The sequence below is a fragment of the Schistocerca cancellata genome, chromosome 10 (genome assembly GCF_023864275.1).
Source record: "Schistocerca cancellata isolate TAMUIC-IGC-003103 chromosome 10, iqSchCanc2.1, whole genome shotgun sequence".
NCBI lineage: Eukaryota > Metazoa > Arthropoda > Insecta > Orthoptera > Acrididae > Schistocerca > Schistocerca cancellata.
In genome coordinates this window covers 49,822,780-49,844,097 of record NC_064635.1, presented here as the reverse complement: position 1 = coordinate 49,844,097, position 21,318 = coordinate 49,822,780, and positions in this window count along the sequence as shown.

Sequence of the window (21,318 nt, the reverse complement as noted above, 5' to 3'; positions counted from 1 at the left end):
AACGGTTTTCACTATGTTTGGGTTCATATTTCTTAAATATGTTAGATAGAGAGACTGTTTAAGTGCTGAAATCTGTGTCCCGCTTCACCCCATCTGGAATGAAATGGGACAGACATTTATTTGTGTTCAAAATACCCTCAAGTCACACTATGGAAGTAAAGCAGGACAGGGAAATAATACAAATGAGTATGGTAGGAAGAAATTCTTTTTATTATATGCTACCGTATAAAAAAGTTTTGTAGAGAAAACCTTTTATTTTAAATTCACGAACTTCTTCTGAAAATGAGACTATTTTAATGTACTATAACATGATAATAATGGTCTTACAAATCTATATGCAGCTTTGCGATACTGTTCATCGCTAATTTTCACTCATCAGACTTTTGCAATGTCAACAATCTTGGACAGTGTTGGGAAGAGAAATATTCCTTTTCTGATGCCTTGCTACGTGTCAACTTTTTTCCTTAGAAATTTTATTTCAATTGTCTTATCCTTTGGTACGCCAATGATTTCTCCCACGTAGAATTTTGTTCGGTGGTCTTGCTCTGTGATGAATTTCACCACAATGAAGTCTATGGGTTGTTCTCTTGTTGACAGTGCAAATTTAGTTTTCATTTCAAATGGTTCAAATGGCTCTGAGCACTATGGGACTCAACATCTTAGGTCATAAGTCCCCTAGAACTTAGAACTACTTAAACCTAACTAACCTAAGGACATCACACACACCCATGCCCGAGGCAGGATTCGAACCTGCGACCGTAGCAGTCCCGCGGTTCCGGACTGCAGCGCCAGAACCGCTAGACCACCGCGGCCGGCGTTTTCATTTCCCTACTCCTGTTCTTGCCTCAAGAAATTTGAATATCTTGTTGAGTACCAACAGACAGCTGGTGTTTGCAGACACTACTATGGTTGGCAGAAGCTGTGGAAATATTCATGAAAAAATCTGCAGGAGAAATTCGCATACCTGGATGAACATTTAGTTTTGTACCTCTCCTTCTTGTGGAATCACTATATCTGGCTATGACAAACTTTTCAGTGAGAACATCTGTTCAAACTTTCTCAGACTCGGAATGCTGAACTTTTTTTTTAACTGGACTTTAGGCAGACAGCCCTTGTACAGTTTCTTCCAGTTCAGCAAAACAGCTCTCCATGTTGCTTTAATTGGTCTGAATACTGCAACATCCAAGGGCTGTGTTAGATGTGTAGAATTTGGAGGCAGCATCATAAACGCAATGTTATGATCATGACACAATCTTATCACTTCCTGAGAGAGAGTACTTGGAAGATTGTCCCCTATGACAGCTTTTCTTCCATAAAACCTTCTCAGATATGGCAGAGCTATTTTGACAAACCATTCTTCAAATAATGGCATGACAAACCAATCAGATTTGCTTACTGCATAACGTGAGCCTTCAGCACCGCATTCTGTCCAGGTTGGGTAGAGACTTTTGCCCAAAGTCTTGTACACAATAAAAGGGGGGAGCATTTCTCCATTAGCAGAAACAGTAAAAATCACAGTGGTTGACTGTTTGCTATGGTCAATAACTCTTTTGGATGTCGACAGCCTCTTCATAAAATGACCCTGGAAGATCCAGGATCCTGTGTGAAAGTTGTTTCGTCATAGTTTAGAATCCTTTTTGGAGGAATGTCTCTCAAATTAGCTTCCAAGTTTTTGAAATATCCATTAAGGTAGTCTTCATTAACAGCAGCTCTTGATCGTTTCACATTTTCTGCAAGACGAGATGTGAGGTTAAGATGTCGACGAAAAAGATTCTAAATCCATTATCTCTCAGGTCTATTGTCTTTGAATATTTCCACATGACATACAAGTCGATCAAGAAAAGTTTTTAATGTGTCCTCAACATCATCACTTTGAAGAGGAAACCCCCACTCTACACAGGTTAAAATTCCTGCCACTATTAAATTTTCGTCCTCCTCACTGAAGACTTGTTGACCTCCACGTTAATTCTTAAATTTTTCATTTGCCCTATTTGCCAGCGTAGTTTTTGGAACACCATATTCCTCAACTATTATCCTTACGCTTCTGCTATTTCTCCTGTAATCTGCAATAGCATTTTGCATGACATTTTCATCGGATTTAAAGAGTCCACCAATCCCTACAGCTTTTTTATAGTTTCGCACCATGTCCCAATTCACGCCTGAGAATGGCAATTATTTAAACTAATTAGTCTCATGAGTACATTAATGACAATAACATCACGATAATTTGTATACAGCATAACCTCAATATTATTTCTGAGACTATAGGTTAGGCTGAGTATTACATTAATATTCTTCTGAGCACAGGAAGAGGTTTGTAAGGATATTTTGTAATTTAACCTTTTTGGCACGACAGAAAAAACAATCTGTGAAGCACTTACCATCAAAATAAGCTTCAAACACTATCTATCTGCTTTGTTAAACTTTGATGAACGATATTAAGTAAAGAGATCTTTCATAGAGAGCCACTCGATGTCAGCACCAACAAAATACCGAAGATAATATAACGTCCCACTTCACCCCACATGTCCCGCTGCACCCCATTCTACGGTATGTACTTATTGGGTTTGGAATTAAAAATTACTGTTGTGTTCTTAAAGTCACAACCGTGTATACTGCGATGTCCCATTACTGAAATTATACAAAATCAACACTATTTCTCAGAAAAGCTGGATAATTTTTGCTTCCAGCGATTCCGTTTGGGATACAATGTGTATGCTGGTAACACTGCTAGTTTCTAGCATTTGTAAATGATCATCTTTGCTCCTGTTCATTTCCGCTTTGTTGAAGTGCTTTGTTTACAACCTACTGAAAGTTTGGTGCCTATGTGATATAGATATTTGTGATTCAGGAGGTTCACTAGTGTGTAATAATACTAACAATGCTGCACATAACGAAATCAGATAAAAGAAAACTCAGGGGTAACTAGTTTAAAAACAAAGCAGTTCATACCGTTGGGAAACCAGTGTATTGGTTTACTTAAGTCGAAAATCTTGCGTCAATATGTTGCTATGTTGTTTGCTTGTGTTCACAAAATACTGAACAGTATATAAAGGACGTATTTGGCATATGTATATCTACAAATGTAAATCACCACACCCACACCAACACCTTTTCGCCACATGAGAACATTTAGACAAAGATGACGATATCACAAACATATAACAGAACTTCTGAGTCAGAAATATTACAATAATATATACATTGAAGTGACAGTAGAAAATGTACAAATATAAACGTTTTGTTGCGTCCAATTTACATTCAATGAACTTTAATAATATTAAAAATAAAGTAAACAAATGTACAAGCCAGTATCATTGCGAATATTACTTAAATAATGTACGAAATAAATGATGAGACATAATCGCAAATAAGTAAATATTAAGGTAGTGGACATTATATTAAAAACATGATGGCTACTTAAAAGTTTAAATTAGTTTACGTAATGTGTTAGTGTCTGACTGAGCAGGCTGTTACACTTCAGTGTAGTGTTTCACGTTGGGCTTTTGTCAGAATGTTGTTATCGTCGAAGGCAGTAGTGTTTATTTACGTTTCAAATTGGGAAGTAGGTGAATGAAATTTTGCAGAAAGGCTGCATTAGCTAACTCAGGCTATTCATTACGGAGATGATATTGTGAGTTTCTTTAATGTAGACTTTTTCTATCTCATCTCTTTTTTGACTCATTGCTTTGTCAGCGCAATGTAATAGATAAACATGTTCTTCACTTCCTGGCCGACCGGGTGGCTGAGCGGTTCTAGGCGCTTCAGTCTGGAACCGCGTGACCGCTACGGTCGCAAGTTCGAATCCTGCCTCGGGAATGGATGTGTGTGATGTCCTTAGGTTAGTTAGGTTTAAGTAGTTTTAAGTTCTAGGGGACTGATGACCTCAGATGTTAAGTCCCATAGTGCTCAGAGCCATTTCACTTCTTGTTACTCCATGTCTGTCGAGAGTTGTGCGATTTCTAAATGTAGATTTTGGTACATTTTTCACACTATGGCAACTAAATGTTCATTGAACTGAATTCGAAGGTTCCCCCAGTTTGTCCTGTGTAGAAGGAGGGGCGAATTTGCCGCACCCGAACAGTCATCTGAGGATGGACATGTGGGTTCGAAACTGGTAACCGCGCTATTTGCGTAAATAAGCAGCATTATCAGTAGTGGCTAATTTCTGTTTCCTTCTTTGCAAAACTCACCCTGTAAATGCGAATGATTTTACGGTACCACGTTGTGGTAGTTCTTTCTGAGCGAGAGCTGTCCTTCGTTTATTAGGTACAGGTTCAGCTTTCTTTCAATTCTTAGGTTAGAAACCTTCTTCAAGTATCTAACTTTACTAACCCTTTCCATCATACAGTTCTGGACACAAAAAATACTGTCGCAAATAACTCAAATTAAATGTAGCGTGCTATTGAATGTTTCTTGCAAGAAAACGAACGAGGAAGAGGGTATAACACGTTTGTCTCTGAAATTACCTGATATCTACGCCATACCCCCCCCCCCCCCCTCCGTTCCATCTGTTGCTCTCCCCCCCGCCCTGTCTCACCCAACATTATCACCAACTTCAGCACCTAACTAAACTGTAGAATGAAAGACTTTCCTTCGAACACTTATTTTTAAAATGATAAAATATGAATGATACACACCTGGAAATGGAAAAAAGAACACATTGACACCGGTGTGTCAGACCCACCATACTTGCTCCGGACACTGCGAGAGGGCTGTACAAGCAATGATCACACGCACGGCACAGCGGACACACCAGGAACCGCGGTGTTGGCCGTCGAATGGCGCTAGCTGCGCAGCATTTGTGTACCGCCGCCGTCAGTGTCAGCCAGTTTGCCGTGGCATACGGAGCTCCATCGCAGTCTTTAACACTGGTAGCATGCCGCGACAGCGTGGACGTGAACCGTATGTGCAGTTGACGGACTTTGAGCGAGGGCGTATAGTGGGCATGCGGGAGGCCGGGTTGACGTACCGCCGAATTGCTCAACACGTGGGGCGTGAGGTCTCCACAGTACATCGATGTTGTCGCCAGTGGTCGGCGGAAGGTGCACGTGCCCGTCGACCTGGGACCGGACCGCAGCGACGCACGGATGCACGCCAAGACCGTAGGATCCTACGCAGTGCCGTAGGGGACCGCACCGCCACTTCCCAGCAAATTAGGGACACTGTTGCTCCTGGGGTATCGGCGAGGACCATTCGCAACCGTCTCCATGAAGCTGGGCTACGGTCCCGCACACCGTTAGGCCGTCTTCCGCTCACGCCCCAACATCGTGCAGCCCGCCTCCAGTGGTGTCGCGACAGGCGTGAATGGAGGGACGAATGGAGACGTGTCGTCTTCAGCGATGAGAGTCGCTTCTGCCTTGGTGCCAATGATGGTCGTATGCGTGTTTGGCGCCGTGCAGGTGAGCGCCACAATCAGGACTGCATAGGACCGAGGCACACAGGGCCAACACCCGGCATCATGGTGTGGGGAGCGATCTCCTACACTGGCCGTACACCACTGGTGATCGTCGAGGGGACACTGAATAGTGCACGGTACATCCAAACCATCATCGAACACATCGTTCTACCATTCCTAGACCGGCAAGGGAACTTGCTGTTCCAACAGGACAATCCACGTCCGCATGTATCCCGTGCCACCCAACGTGCTCTAGAAGGTGTAAGTCGACTACCCTGGCCAGCAAGATCTCCGGATCTGTCCCCCATTGAGCATGTTTGGGACTGGATGAAGCGTCGTCTCACGCGGTCTGCACGTCCAGCACGAACGCTGGTCCAACTGAGGCGCCAGGTGGAAATGGCATGGCAAGCCGTTCCACAGGACTACATCCAGCATCTCTACGATCGTCTCCATGGGAGAATAGCAGCCTGCATTGCTGCGAAAGGTGGATATACACTGTACTAGTGCCGACATTGTGCATGCTCTGTTGCCTGTGACTATGTGCCTGTGGTTCTGTCAGTGTGATCATGTGATGTATCTGACCCCAGGAATGTGTCAATAAAGTTTCCCCTTCCTGGGACAATGAATTCACGGTGTTCTTATTTCAATTTCCAGGAGTGTATTTTGTTTGTGTGTGTGTGTGTGTGTGTGTGTGTGTGTGTGTGTGATTGTGTGTGTTTGAATGACGAAGGAATTCATGGTGTATCGCAAGTGCTACCCACAACTGCTGTTCAGAAAAGAAAGCTGACTATCCACAGTGAGGGTAGATACTTGGAACAACAGATGCTTCCCCTGCAATACTCCTCTCCACTGCAGCACTTGCCTGATCTGCACATTGCAACCCCATTTAAAATCAAATAAGTTCAGATGTGTGCACTGTACTTACTGTTTGTAAAACACTCCATTGCTGCGCTCCGTACTTCTGAACTGCCAGAAACTGGAAGCCTTCAGGCTGCTAATGCTTTCTGTCCAACCACTCTAATAATAATAATAATAATAACACTGTGTACAGCACTGCCGTGTCATGCTGTGAATTTATTTATGTGTCTCGAAGCGAGAAACGAAGCAATTTCTGCAGGTACTATCTACAACTTGGAGAAGACATTTTCTTGAGATATTTACCAACTGTTACATACCTAATAGACATTTGTTATTGGTACTTTGTAAATTACATCCTGTCATGTTCTTTATGTGTCTGAGGTACATAAAATGAGCATTTAAGCCAAAACAGTCTCGCTTTTTTGGTGTGTGTTACAATTGCTGCTATATTAGAAATGCCTATTTCATTTTACTTAGGAGACAGTGAGAAATTAGACGTAATCAATTCGAGAAACCACACCAGTCTTGGGTACTAAACGTATTAGCTGCTTTTTCGGTGTTAGACAGTGAAACGTTTGACGAACTTTGATGAGTTAATAGATTCTTTCACAGGCAGGAAAGAACGCTGTGTAACGCTGGAGGAAGATTAGAGAGAAAAAAATACTGGGATCTAAGAAATGAAGAAATGTGTACTCTCTCGCTTGTCTCCTGCCTTTAATGCTTTTATGTTTCTTATATCTAATTTTACGTCACACAAAAGAGAAAGTTACTAGCAGATAGGCAATAAAGAGTGCCAACTCCCTGAAGACTTTTTATTTCCGCGGTCACAAACTGTCCCACTCAGTATTTTTAAGGGGAACAAGACGTAAAACCGGGTGGCTGTATGTCTCACTTTCATCATCAACAATGTGCAGGACAAAGCACAATAAATGTGTGTAGTGCGTGGACTATGCGAGGAACCTGTAACCTCCACAGCATTAATGCTACTAACTGAGAAAATGTAATTACCGATAACTTACGTAATTAATATTAGTCTTACAAAATTGTTGCATATATCACTACGGGTAAGATAGATAATGCCTACAGGAAAATTAAAGAGCCCTTTGGAGAATAGAGAACCACTTGCATAAATATCAAGAGCTCAGATGGAAACCTAGTTCTAAGGCCGAAGGAGTATATAGAGGGTCTATAAAAGGGCGATGTACTTGAGGACAATATTATGGAAATGGAAGAGGATGTAGTTGAAAATACTGCACTGCATTTGACAGAGCACTGAAAGACCCAAGTCGAAACAAGGCCCCGGGAGTAGACAATATTCCTTTACAACTGCTGATAGCCTTGGGAGAGCCAGCTCTGACAAAAGTCTACCATCTGGTGAGCAAGATGTATGAGACAGGCGAAATACCCTCAGACTTCAAGATGAATATAATAATTCCAGTCCCAAAGAAAGCAGGTGTTAACAGGTGTCAAAATTACCGAACTATCAGTTTAATACGTCACGGATGCAAAATACTGACACGAATTCTTTAGAGAAGAATGGAAAAACTGATAGAAGCTGACCTCGGGAACATCAGTTTGGATTCCGTAGAAATGTTGGAGCACGTGAGGCAATACTGACCCTACGACTTATCTTAGAAGATACATTAAGGAAAGGCAAACCTACGTTTATAGCATTTGTAGACTTAGAAAAAGATTTAGACAATGTTAACTCGAATATTTTCTTTCAAATTCTGAAGGTGTCAGGGGTCAAAACAGGCTTCTTACAATTTGTACAGAAACCAGATGGCATTTATAAGAGTCGAGGGACACGAAAGGGAAGTAGTGGTTGGAAAGGGAGCGAGACAGGGTTGTAGCCTATCCCCGATGTTATTCAATCTGTATATTGAGCAAGCAGTAAAGGAAACAAAAGAAAAATTTGGAGTAGGAACTAAAATCCATGGAGAAGAAATGAAAACTTTGAGGTTCACCGATGACATTGTAATTCTGTCAGAGACAGCAGAGGACTTGGAAGAGCAGTTGACTGCAATGGACAGTGTCTTGAAAGGAGGATATAAGATGAACATCAACAAAAGCAAAACGAGGATAATGGAATGTAGTCGAATTAAGTCAGGCGATGCTGAAGGAATTAGATTAGGAAATGAGACACTTAAAGTAGTAAAGGAGTTTTGCTATCTGTGGAGCAAATAACTGATGATGGTCGAAGAAGAGAGGATATAAAACGTAGACTGGCAATGGCAAGGAAAGGGTTACTGAATAAGAGGAATTTGTTAACATCGAGTATAGATTTAAGTGTCAGGAAGTCGTTTCTAAAAGTATTTGTATGGAGTGTAGCCATGTATGAAAGTGAAACATGGACGATAAATTGTTTGCCCAGAAGAGAATAGAAGCTTTCGAAATGTGGTGCTATATAAGAATTGGGGAGATGAGGAATTTGTGGTACAACTTGAGTAGAAGAAAGGATTTGGTAGGACACGTCCTGAGGCATCAAGGGATCACCGATTTAGTATTGGAGGGCAGCGTGGAGGGTAAAAATCGTAGAGGGAGAACAAGAGTTGTATACACTAAGCAGATTCAGAAGGATGTAAGTCGAAGTAGGTACTGGGAGATGAAGAAGCTTGCACAGGATAGAGTAGCATGGAGAGCTGCATCAAACCAGTTTCTGCACTGAAGACCACAACAACAACAAGAAAATTGTGATAATGGTAAAGATCCTTTGAAAATAATTTACTTTCGTGACTGAAACGGAATCGAATCATTTAGTTTTTACCTCTCAGAAAATGTGATTTTACCCCTCAGGCGTTGATTACTCACCACTGATCTAGTGGAGGTACAGGGTTTGGAATAAAGAATGGAAACGGCGTGGTATCTACATCTACATCTACATCCATACTCCGCAAGCCACCTGACGGTGTATGGCGGAGGGTACCTTGAGTACCTCTATCGGTTCTCCCTTCTATTCCAGTATCGTATTGTTCGTGGAAAGAAGGATTGTCGGTATGCCTCTGTGTGGGCTCTAATCTCTCTGATTTTATCCTCATGGTCTCTTCGCGAGATATACGTAGGAGGGAGCAATATACTGCTTGACTCTTCGGTGAAGATATGTTCTAGAAACTTTGACAAAAGCCCGTACCGAGCTACTGAGCGTCTCTCCTGCAGAGTCTTCCACTGGAGTTTATCTATCATCTCCGTAACGCTTTCGCGACTACTAAATGATCCTGTAACGATGCGCGCTGCTCTCCGTTGGATCTTCTCTATATCTTCTATCAACCCTATCTGGTACGGATCCCACACTGCTGAGCAGTATTCAAGCAGTGGGCGAACAAGCGTACTGTAACCTACTTCCTTGGTTTTCGGATTGCATTTCCTTAGGATTCTTCGAATGAATCTCAGTCTGGCATCTGCTTTACCGACGTTCAACATTATATGATCATTCCATTTTCAATCACTCCTAATGCGTACTCCCAGATAATTTATGGTATTAACTGCTTCCAGTTGCTGACCTGCTATTTTGTAGCTAAATGATAAAGGATCTATCTTTCTGTGTATTCGCAGCACATTACACTTGTCTACATTGAGATTGAATTGCCATTCCCTGCACCATGCGTCAATTCGCTGCAGATCCTCCTGCATTTCAGTACAATTTTCCATTGTTACAACCTCTCGATATACCACAGCATCATCTGCAAAAAGCCTCAGTAAACTTCCGATGTCATCCACAAGGTCATTTATGTATATTGTGAATAGCAACGGTCCTATGACACTCCCCTGCGGCACACCTGAAATCACTCTTACTTCAGAAGACTTCTCTCCAGTGAGAATGACATGCTGCGTCCTGTTATCTAGGAACTCCTCAATCCAATCACACAATTGGTCTGATAGTCCATATGTTCTTACTTTGTTCATTAAACGACTGTGGGGAACTGTATCGAATGCCTTGCGGAAGTCAAGAAACACGGCATCTACCTGTGAACCCGTGTCTATGGCCCTCTGAGTCTCGTGGACGAATAGCGCGAGCTGGGTTCCACATGACCGTCTTTTTCGAAACCCATGCTGATTCCTGCAGAGTAGATTTCTAGTCTCCAGAAAAGTCATTATACTCGAACACAATACGTGTTCCAAAATTCTACAACTGATCGACGTAAATGCATTCTTGGACATAAATGCTGATTCTAGCCCAGCCTGCAGGTCGTGCTATTGTATCTGACCGCTAGCGGCGTCTGTGCAGTGTTCTCAATACATTGCAAATGTTAGTCTTGGGCAGTAGAGCGTTCTGTCTGGGTGCGAGTGCGTTATGTCAGAGCTAATTGGACTCGAAAGCGGGTGAACTGTTCGTGCTCATATGGTCGGTGCTTCTGAAACCAGGAGAGGCGAGGTGTTCGATGTTTCGAGGGGTACCGAATCGTAGATTTATACAGGATGCAGGGAATGCGGAAATAGATCATCCGCTAACTCACAACGCGGAGGACAGTGTGTGATGAGTGATCGCATCGGATGGTAACCGAAGAGGATTGCAACGAAAAGTTAGAAGACGACGGCTGCAAATGTTACAGCAGAACTGAATGCCACAATGGCATGGGTTTCGAAAAAGACGATCGTGTGAAACCCAGCTCGCGCTATTCGTCCACGAGACTCAGAGGGCCATAGACACGGGTTCCCAGGTAGATGCCGTGTTTCTTGACTTCCGCAAGGTGTTCGATACAGGTCACCACAGTCGTTTAATGAACAAAGTAAGAGCATATGGACTATCAGACCAATTGTGTGGTTGGATTGAAGAGTTCCTAGATAACAGAACGCAGCGTGTCATTCTCAATGGAGAGAAGTCTTCCGAAATATAAGTGATTTCAGGTGTGCCTCAGGGGAGTGTCGTAGGACCGTTGCTATCCACAATATACATAAATGACCTTGTGGATGACATCGGAAGTTCACTGAGGCTTTTTGCAGATGATGCTGTGGTGTATCGAGAGGTTGTAACAATGGAAAATTGTACTGAAATGCAGGAGGATCTGCAGCGAATTGACGCATGGTGCAGGGAATGGCAATTGAATCTCAATGTAGACAAGTGTAATGTGTTGCGAATACATAGAAAGAAACATCCATTATCATTGAGCTACAATATAGCAGGTCAGCTACTGGAAGCAGTTAATTCCATAAATTACCTGCGAGTACGCATTAGGAGTGATTGAAAATGGAATGATCATATAAAGTTGATCGTCGGTAAAGCAGATGTCATACTGAGATTCATTGGAAGAATCCTAAGGAAATGCAATCTGAAAACAAAGGAAGTAGGTTACAGTACGCTTGTTCGCCCACTGCTTAATACTGCTCAGCTGTGTGGGATCCGCACCAGATAGGGTTGATAGAAGAGATAGAGAAGATCCAACGGAGAGCAGCGCGATTCGATACAGGATCATTTAGTAATCCCGAAAGCGTTACGGAGATGATAGATAAACTCCAGTAGAAGACTCTGCAGGAGAGACGCTCAGCAGCTCGGTACGGGCTTTTGTTGAAGTTTCGAGAACATACCTTCACCGAGGAGTCAAGCAGTATATTTCTCCCTCCTACATATATCTCGCGAAAAGACCATGAGGATAAAATCAGAGAGATTTGAGCCCACACAGAGGCATACCGACAATCCTTCTTTCTACGAACAATACGAGACTGGAATAGAAGGGAGAACCGATAGAGGTACTCAAGGTACCCTCCGCCACACACCGTCAGGTGGCTTGCGGAGTATGGATGTAGATGTAGATGTGGATGAATTGCGAGCGCTGTCAGTGCCACCATGAAGGGATCTCACAAACAAGTCATTGCAGGGCGAGTAGAAATTCCAAAACCACACATCTGTGTTGCGAATACCACAACAGGAAAACGTGGTGCTGTAGCCATGAAATCTGGGCTACGGAGCAGTGGAAGAATGTCGTTTTGTCGGATGATTCTTCACTGTTTCCAGCTCCTAGTCGAGTTTATGTCACAAGAGTGTAACATGGCGCAAGTTCGGTGATAATTTGTGCAGCCATATCGCGGTTTCCATTGCCCCTACCCCTCCATGGCTACGCTGTGAGATGGCATTACTGTGGCATTACTGCCAAGCATTTTGTGACGATTTTAGATGATCAGGTCCATCCCATGGTCTAATGTCCGTACACAAATAGTGTTCCAACATGACACAGCTCCTGACCAACAGAGTCTACATCTACATCTACATTTATAATCCGCAAGCCACCCAACGGTGTGTGGCGGAGGGCGCTTTACGTGCCACTGTCATTACCGCCCTTTCCTGTTCCAGTCGCGTATGGTTCGCGGGAAGAACGACTGTCTGAAAGCCTCCGTGCGCGCTCTAATCTCTCTGATTTTACATTCGTGATCTGCTCGGGAGGTTTAAGTAGGGGGAAGCAATATATTCGATACCTCATCCAGAAACGCACCCTGTCGAAACCTTGACAGCAAGCTACACCGCGATGCAGAGCGCCTCTCTTGCAGAGTCTGCCACTTGAGTTTGCTAAACATCTCCGTAACGCTATCACGCTTACCAAATAACCCTGTGACGAAACGCGCCGCTCTTCTTTGGATCTTCTCTATCTCCTCCATCAACCCGACCTGGTACGGATCCCAAACTGATGAGCAATACTCAAGTATAGGTCGAACGAGTGTTTTGTAAGCCACCTCCTTTGTTGATGGACTAAATTTTCTAAGGACTCTCCCAATGAATGTCAACCTGGTACCCGCCTTACCAACAATTAATTTTATATGATCATTGCACTTCAAATCGTTCCCGACGCATACTCCCAGGTATTTTACAGAAGTAACTGCTACCAGTGTTTGTTCCGCTATCATATAATCATACAATAAAGGATCCTTCTTTCTATGTATTCGCAATACATCACATTTGCCTATGTTAAGGATCAGTTGCCACTCCTTGCACCAAGTGCCTATCCGCTGTAGATCTTCCTGCATTTCGCTACAGTCAACAGATCTCAACGTTATTGAGCATTTGTGGTTTACTTTGGAGAGATAAGCCACCTCCATCACCATTACCTGAACTTTTTTTTGGAATAATGGTACAAGATTCCCTCGAAAACAGTACAGGACCTGTATTTGTTGATTCCAAGACGACTGGAAGGTGTTTAGTGTCTGTACACCCCGTTAGGCATGATATTGTGTTACGTTTTTCGCGTCTCCATATTTTCGCCCAGTCACGGTATTTTGAAGTACAAGGAGGCCTATCTGGTAGCTCCAATCTATCACAAGTTATTGGCCATGGCACTCTGAGATGTTTCCAGGGGAAAAAAATTAAATTCCCTTTACGTCTATGGCCACAAATTTTTTGTCATCAGACTACCGGTTCAGATTTGATTCCTAATGTACTGCAGCCATAGTGGCATCGTCAAATGTTAAAAGCAAAATCAGCACCAGCGTCGTCAAATATATGTAAATAACACCATATGCAAGAGTCATCTGGTCACCAGCACTCTTGCATATGCTGTTATTTATGTGTATTTTACGACACAGGTGCTAATTTTGCATTTAACATTTGATGATGCCACTATGGCTGCAGTACTTTCGGACATGTTTTTATAAAACAAATCTGAAGATGGTCGTTGTAGACCGAAACAAGTAGTCTGATGACAAAAAATTTGCTAGGAAATTTATTCTCTATTCGGGTCACTGTTTTATTCGCAACCACATCGCCGCTTGTGAAAAAATAAATTATACAATTCTGACACTTTCAGCGTTTCCCATTTCCACTCATCATTTGTTTTTGCCCTTTCTTCTTAGTTCCGTGGTACAGTAACACGGAGATTTCAAGGTGTACCAGAGCTTCAAAAGTGCAAGCTACTTGCAAACAGAACAAAAAATTTAACTCTTAGTTTAATTTTTGTAGGCTCACATGTTATTTAATACTTCACTAGTTACAACAGTGAACTGTCATATAGTCCAGCAGGGAAATATAGCTGTTCTTCGAACGAGCGTTAGGTAATTCAGAAGTACGAGTACTTGGACAATGTTTTCCCCTAATGCAATCGATGGTAGCTTCCTTTACATATGGATAAACTTACGATAATACCGGTGACATCTCGAGTGAAAGTGACTTAGTCAGTAAATATTAGAAACACGGTTGCTCGGTTATTTGCAGATACATCTATATGCATACTCCGCAAGCCACCTGACGGTGTGTGGCGGAGGGTACCTTGAGTACCTCAATCGGTTCTCCCTTCTATTCCAGTCTCGTATTGTTCGTGGGAAGGATTGTCGGTATGCCTCTGTGTGGGCTCTAATCTCTCTGACTTTTTCCTCATGGTCTCTTCGCGAGATATACGTAGGAGGGAGCAATATACTGCTTGACTCCTCGGTGAAGGTATGTTCTCGAAACTTCAACAAAAGCCCGCACAGAGCGTCTCTCCTGCAGGGTCTTCCACTGGAGTTTATCTATCATCTCCGTAACGCTTTCGCGATTACTAAATGATCCTGTAACGAAGCGCGCTGCTCTCCGTTGGATCTACTCTATCTCTTCTATCAACCCTACCTGGTACGGATCCCACACTGCTGAGCAGTATTCAAGCAGTGGGCGAACAAGCGTACTGTAACCTACTTCCCTTGATTTCGGATTGCATTTCCTTAGGATTCTTCCAATGAATCTGAGTCTGGCATCTGCTTTACCTACGATCAACGTTATATGATCATTCCATTTTAAATCACTCCTAGTGCGTACTCCCAGATAATTTATGGAATTAACTGCTTCCAATTGCTGACCTGCTATCAGTCAACGAGAAAATTCCGCTCGTTTACCTTCCTCTCCTTCTCGAATGTGTTGAACCCACGGTGAATTGTAAGGATAGAGTAAGTGCATACATAATGTTCGTAATGTTACTGCACGTGGATGTGCTTGATGAAGGACTCCATTCTACCAACTGAATAGATTCTCTTACTGCGTGCACACTTTCAGACTATACACGACTGCTGAGTGCTACACCAGTCTCCCGCAGTTTACGTAAAACAGTAGTAAACACTCTTGCATCATGTACGCTGCGGTTAGAAAACCGTCTACCGCATTCTCTACAAGCAGCAGAGGCTTTCCGTAAGATAACCCGTACACAAATACCATACCGACATTTGATTTTATCCATACTGGATGAGAGGTCGTGGTTGTGAATGTCAATGTTAAAAAATATATCGGCTCAACCACTTGTTTATAGTGTAAAACACTAAGATTGACGCGTTTCGGAAGTCATGCTTCCATCATCAGAATAATAAAAAGTAAAAGAACCTGTTAAAACTCGCCAAAATGGAACATGCACCAGGGACAATAAAATTTATAATAAAATTAAAACATCGCGGCTACTTCCCTTGTTGTAGCCGTGTCTTCCAAGGTGCATCTCCACATAGTCGTCAAAATATAAAAAACTCTAAAATGGTGTCGCCTATGGTGTTCAACATCTAACCGCATGGCTCTCTCCTCTATCGTCGTAAACCGCCCGTGCGTCTTCGTTGATATCACAAAAAAATGGTTCAAATGGCTCTGAGCACTATGGGACTCAACTGCTGAGGTCATTAGTGCCCTAGAACTTAGAACTAGTTAAACCTAACTAACCTAAGGACATCACACACATCCATGCCCGAGGCAGGATTCGAACCTGCGACCGTAGCGGTCTCGCGGTTCCAGACTGCAGCGCCAGAACCGCGCGGCCACTTCGGCCGGCGTTGATATCATACATCACGTAGCCAAACACGACACTGAAACGCGAGTGATCTCACGCGCAAGTAAACAAGGAAGTCACAGAGATGTCTATACAAATAGATAACGTATACATGTTCTAAGGACCTCATGAAATGATGGTATCCTGCCAATTGCTAAAAATGTAGTTGCTAAAAGAAACCAGTGAAATGTCTGAAAAAGTTATTTGTATCACCAGTTAGCTGTTCATTCAGTGTGTTCTGATTATCAACGCTATGTATCGTAATTTCCAGCTGTTCTAGTAGATCCAGCCTTTTGCCTTTGTCCTGTCTATGTAAAATAACGAGATCCTGATCTATTCCCAACATGGGGTGTCCCGTTTCCCAAATATGCGTAGCTACAGCTGACTTTTCGAAATTATTAAGCCGGAAAACACCGCTATGTTCTTTGTAACGTACTTTAAAGGACCTATCAGTTTGGCCTATATAGCTTGCCTTGCATGTGTTACACTGAATTGTATAGACCCCAGCTCTCTCTTGGAAGACACGGCTGCAACAAGACAAGTAGCCACGATGTTTTAATTTTATTATCAATTTTATTGTGTCTGGTGCATGTTCCATTTTAGCGAGTTTTAACAGATTCTTTTACTTTTTTTATTATTCTGATGATGGAAGCTCGACTTCCGAAATTTGTCAATCTTAGTGTTTTACACTATAAACAAGTGGTTGAGTCGATATATTTTTTTAACATTACCATACCGACATACTCAGCACTTCTATGATGGCGTGCTGAAAATTAATGTCTCCGAATATTTTAAGTGGACACCCTTGAGCCGCCCTGCGACTCGCGTTGGTGCTGTTTGTAGGTTCCCGTCCTCTGTTGCAGGCCAGACCGTATCGTTTAGCTGACAGAGTTCTGGTTGTTTGTCTTCTTCTCGTGTTGACTGGCGCCGCTCGGTTTCGCAAGTATTTTCTGGCCGCTAGTGGCAGCAGCGGCGATTATCGATATGTAGTAACTGTTGCCCTATCTTTGGGGCGACGTCGTGGTTCTTCCGGGTCATGTGAGAGGGCCAGTTTGGTTGGGGGCTCAGGAGGAGCCAGATCCGCACAGTGCGTGAAAATGCCAGGACCGCTGGCGGCGCGCATGGACTGCCGGATCAGAGGGTTGTGGTCACGAGGGTGCACGACCTCGTCGTAAAGCAGATCCTTCAGGCTTTAAGATGAGTGCATTTCAATCCAAATAGAGAAACCTCCACCATTGTGATATCTCGCGATTCTCCAGTGACTTGAGTTCGTGTTGCTGCTCGTAGTGTCGCCGAGGCGAAGAGCAGCGAGTGGAGTGCTTGGGGAAGGCGGATCTGTTCAGCGTTTTTTGTGTACATAGTTCCGCGTAGTCAGCGCGTACACAACTTTCCCACTAGAGCGCGCCCCGCTAAGCACAACAGCGCAGGCGCAGCGCTCGTCCGTCTCCGCACTACGAGATGGCGCTGCCTTAGAGACGGACAAAATTCTGCTTCCGACGATCCGCATATTAATATGTAACGCAGCCAATGAGATTGCTGCTAACGTAGAACCTTTTCTCCTCACAGATCACACTCGCGCAGTGATACCTGAATGCACGAGGTATTATAACGAGTGTACAGACCTCCGATCAGTCAGTCTGCATTTGTCTGCACCAGTCTGTAACAGTCTACATTAGTCAGTACCAGTCTATAGTCAAGTTTCAGTCTGCGCCTAATAAGATTATCATATTCCTGTACATAGCCATGAAGATAAATGAATAGACACTTTTGTAAAGTATCAGAGATATGTGAGAATAAGATTAACGTACCAATACCAAGGGAACTTCAGATTGTAAATTGTAAATAGCATCCAGAACCAAGTTAAGTAATTTTATGCTTGTTATTATTTTAATAAATGTGTGTGAAAATTAATCAACTTCTGTTTAAAGTTGGTCACCGCCAATCCGCTACTCTAAGCGTGCAAGTGGCATTTCTATCGTCTGACCTAATGGCAGAAGATAAACACGCCACAATAAGACCACGAGACATATTGCTGACATTCGCCTACTTCGTTAGAGCGACAAGTCAAATAATCTGATGGTGTGTGTACCGAAGGTCTTACAGTACGCACACCACAGCTTTCCTCCACTTATTATTACTATTTATTCCGTTCAGTTTGTTACTCTTTATTAAGTTCAACCAGCGGTTATTTTCCTGCCTCGTGGCCCCAGTTATCTGCCCTGGGGGTTAGTGTATGTAACGCCAGTGTACGTTTCCTCGCCTTGCCGCTGCTGCCCGGTGAGGCGTGTAGTTTTGACAGCTTTCTCGATTGTAGGTTGGTTGGCGATTCTTCTACTCTGGTGATAGTGATTCCTTTCTCATTCCAGGCGCTCTAAGCGGAGCCCAGACTGCCGGTTCCGGCTTTGGCGTATTTTTACATCTCTGCATTTGGTTTATTGGACGTCAGGTAAACTCAGCAAGATTATCATTAGTCATTCGTTAGACTGCCACTAGTCTGAGTTACCATCTTGTGACGTGAATGCAACTCTTGGCTGCCTATCTCATCGCTCGTGAAAGTGTTTTTTGCCAGACCTACTCAGAGGCCGATTCCTGGTGCAGCATCTGTAACTGGCCCTAGTGTTACATTATTGTATTTGCTGTTTTATTTTATGTTTCTAAATTTTTTATAATTGCCATTCTTGGTTTTATAGCAGGTTTAAATGATTATGTTGCCGAGTTTACCATCATTTTGTCTCACCTGTTTGGTGATCAGCAGCTAGTCCTTTTAAATTAAACTTTGCTGTTGTATTTGCTATTTTACTGTGTGTCTTTTTTAATTTTTTGTATAATTGCCGTTCTTGGCGTCACTGCAGGTTTAAATGTTTGTGCTACCAAGTTTATCATCATTTTGTCTCATCCGTTTGGTGATCAGTTGCCTGTCTTTTTAAATTAACCTTTGCTATTCCATTGCTGTTTTACAGTATGTTTGTTAAATTTTTTATAATTGCCGCTCTTTGCGTAAAGGTCTTCAGCCGTGACTGTTGTTTACTTGCCTTAAAATTCTAATTGGGATCATATTGGCTTGTTTTTAAAACGTTCTTTGCTGTGTCTGTATTTTATGCTCATTTGGTAAATTGTAACGCACTGAAAACACTATTAATTACACAGTTGTTTATTCCTTCATTAATAAGGTGTGATATCTTGATTTATTGCTGAGTCTGGAATTGCCGTGTTAAAATAAATATGTGTAATTGCAAAAGGGAACCAATAATAACTGATTACGGCCCCGTCCACACTCGTAATCGAATCCTGCCTTTCTTGACTACCAGGTTTCAACCCGTAAGCCTTTTTCATCCTTTTTGACTTTTTTTGAAGGAGCTACAATATCACCTCGGCTTCTACCGCTTCGTTGCGAAGGTGTTCCTTAAGTTTTGGGAACAGAAGAAAATCGGCTGGTGCCAAGTCGAGTCGGAACCATAAAAAGGATGATCGATGACAGCGAACCCAAGGCGTTGAATTGTTTCAGATGTCGCGGCGCTCGTGTGTGATCTGGATTTGTCATCGTAGACTGTTTTCATTCTTCTATGGATTGCAATAGGAGTCATGTTTCATGCGCTTAAAAACCCCATTAGAGCACACTGTTTCTCGCGCACTGACACAGTTACGTTACAATTGGTTGAATATTTCTGGTTTCTCAACTGCATATTTTTCAGGACTCTGTATCTCAGAATGAACAAAAATGGACTTGTACAACTATTGAAATAAGACCTTCATGTAATATCTCAACCGATATTGATAAAAGAATAAAAACCTGGAGGAATTACTTTTCAGTAGCGCGTCTTCGCAAACACGTGCAGTCCACACTTTCTGATTATGCACTGGTCAATAAATCATAATTATAGTTGAAAAATTCAGTTACGTGAAATCAAGAACAACATCACAACAAGAAATTTAAAAAAGGAAACAGAATCAATAAAGAAAACACTAAGACAGGAGAGACCTATATAAGAGGTGAATCACCTAAAATTTGCAACGCATATACTGCGAAAATGGAAAGTGCTATCGAAGTGCGGTTTTCACGGAATGGATTGTTATTCAGGGGCTCGTATTGTTAGCCACTCAACACATTATAATAATACTTATAAAGTTTATTTTTGTGCAAACAAATGGAACAGTGGCTGCCGACATCAACATTCTAAGGGAGAGAGACAGTGGTGTTTGTTGCAGGAATCTAGAGTGAGAGTCGCTTACGAGATATCGTATTTAGAGAAGTTCCCGCACCGACACTTGTACAATACCTTGTAACCTCTCAACAGTTTGATTATTTCCGTAACCTCGCAATAAAATGTGACTAATTTCCCAATGAAAATGTGACTCATATACAACCTTTCAATAATTAACTATGAATCTAAACTGGTAAATCTGGACGTCAGCAATGCTGCGTCGTGGCCCTGAAAAGTCGTTCTGAAGAAACTGAAAATTCTTCCCTCAATTATGTCGCCGGATAACGCGTATATATCTGCTCCTATAAGAAATTTTTCTGGCACAGCCCAGTGCAATGCTGACCACTAGAATTGTTATGTATAAAAAGAAACAACTGATTTTTATTTACGATAACAGGGATGACCATGGATAGGAGAAATTAGGAAAATCTTTAAATTCAGATGAATGATTGTCAAAAGTTATTTTTATAAGAAAGATTATTATTAAAAGTTTTTTTAAACATTTACATGGGACTTGATATAACAATAGTACAAAATCTGTTGTTACAAATTACTCGTACATATGCGCATGGCTGCTTTCACCTTACACTGCATCGCTCAGGAACCGCCATCGCTCTCTACGACCGGCCCAACCGCCCGACTGCGAGCTACTACTACTACTTCTGCCGACACTGCTCTCTGGTCTGCGGTTCTATTGTAGCTTACATGTCGCAGGCAGTGCGTGAGCAATCCATCGAAGTTACATCTGCTCGAGTGCGCTAGCAATAAATTCCTTATTCATGGACCTGTTACAACCTGTGGTATCACACAGTAAAGAGCAACAGAAGTGCATACACTAATGTGGATTCTGACCAGTAATGAGACAATTGACCATCCCAGGTTGTGTTCAAAATGACCACCAGCGGCGGCTAGACACGTCTGTAGTTAGGTATGGAACGACTGCTGCATACGTGCTAGCATTTCAGCTGAGATGTCCGAGCAGGCTGCAGTAATACGTCGTTGAATTTCATCGGGCGTAGTTAGTATGTCCTTGTAGGCAGCGTCTTTCAGCTTTCCCACAGAAAAAAATTCTACAGGCACCAAATTCAGGGAATGGATCGGTCAAAGTACAGATTCTCTGCGATCAATCCAACGATTTGGAAACAATTCGCGAAGACAGGCTATA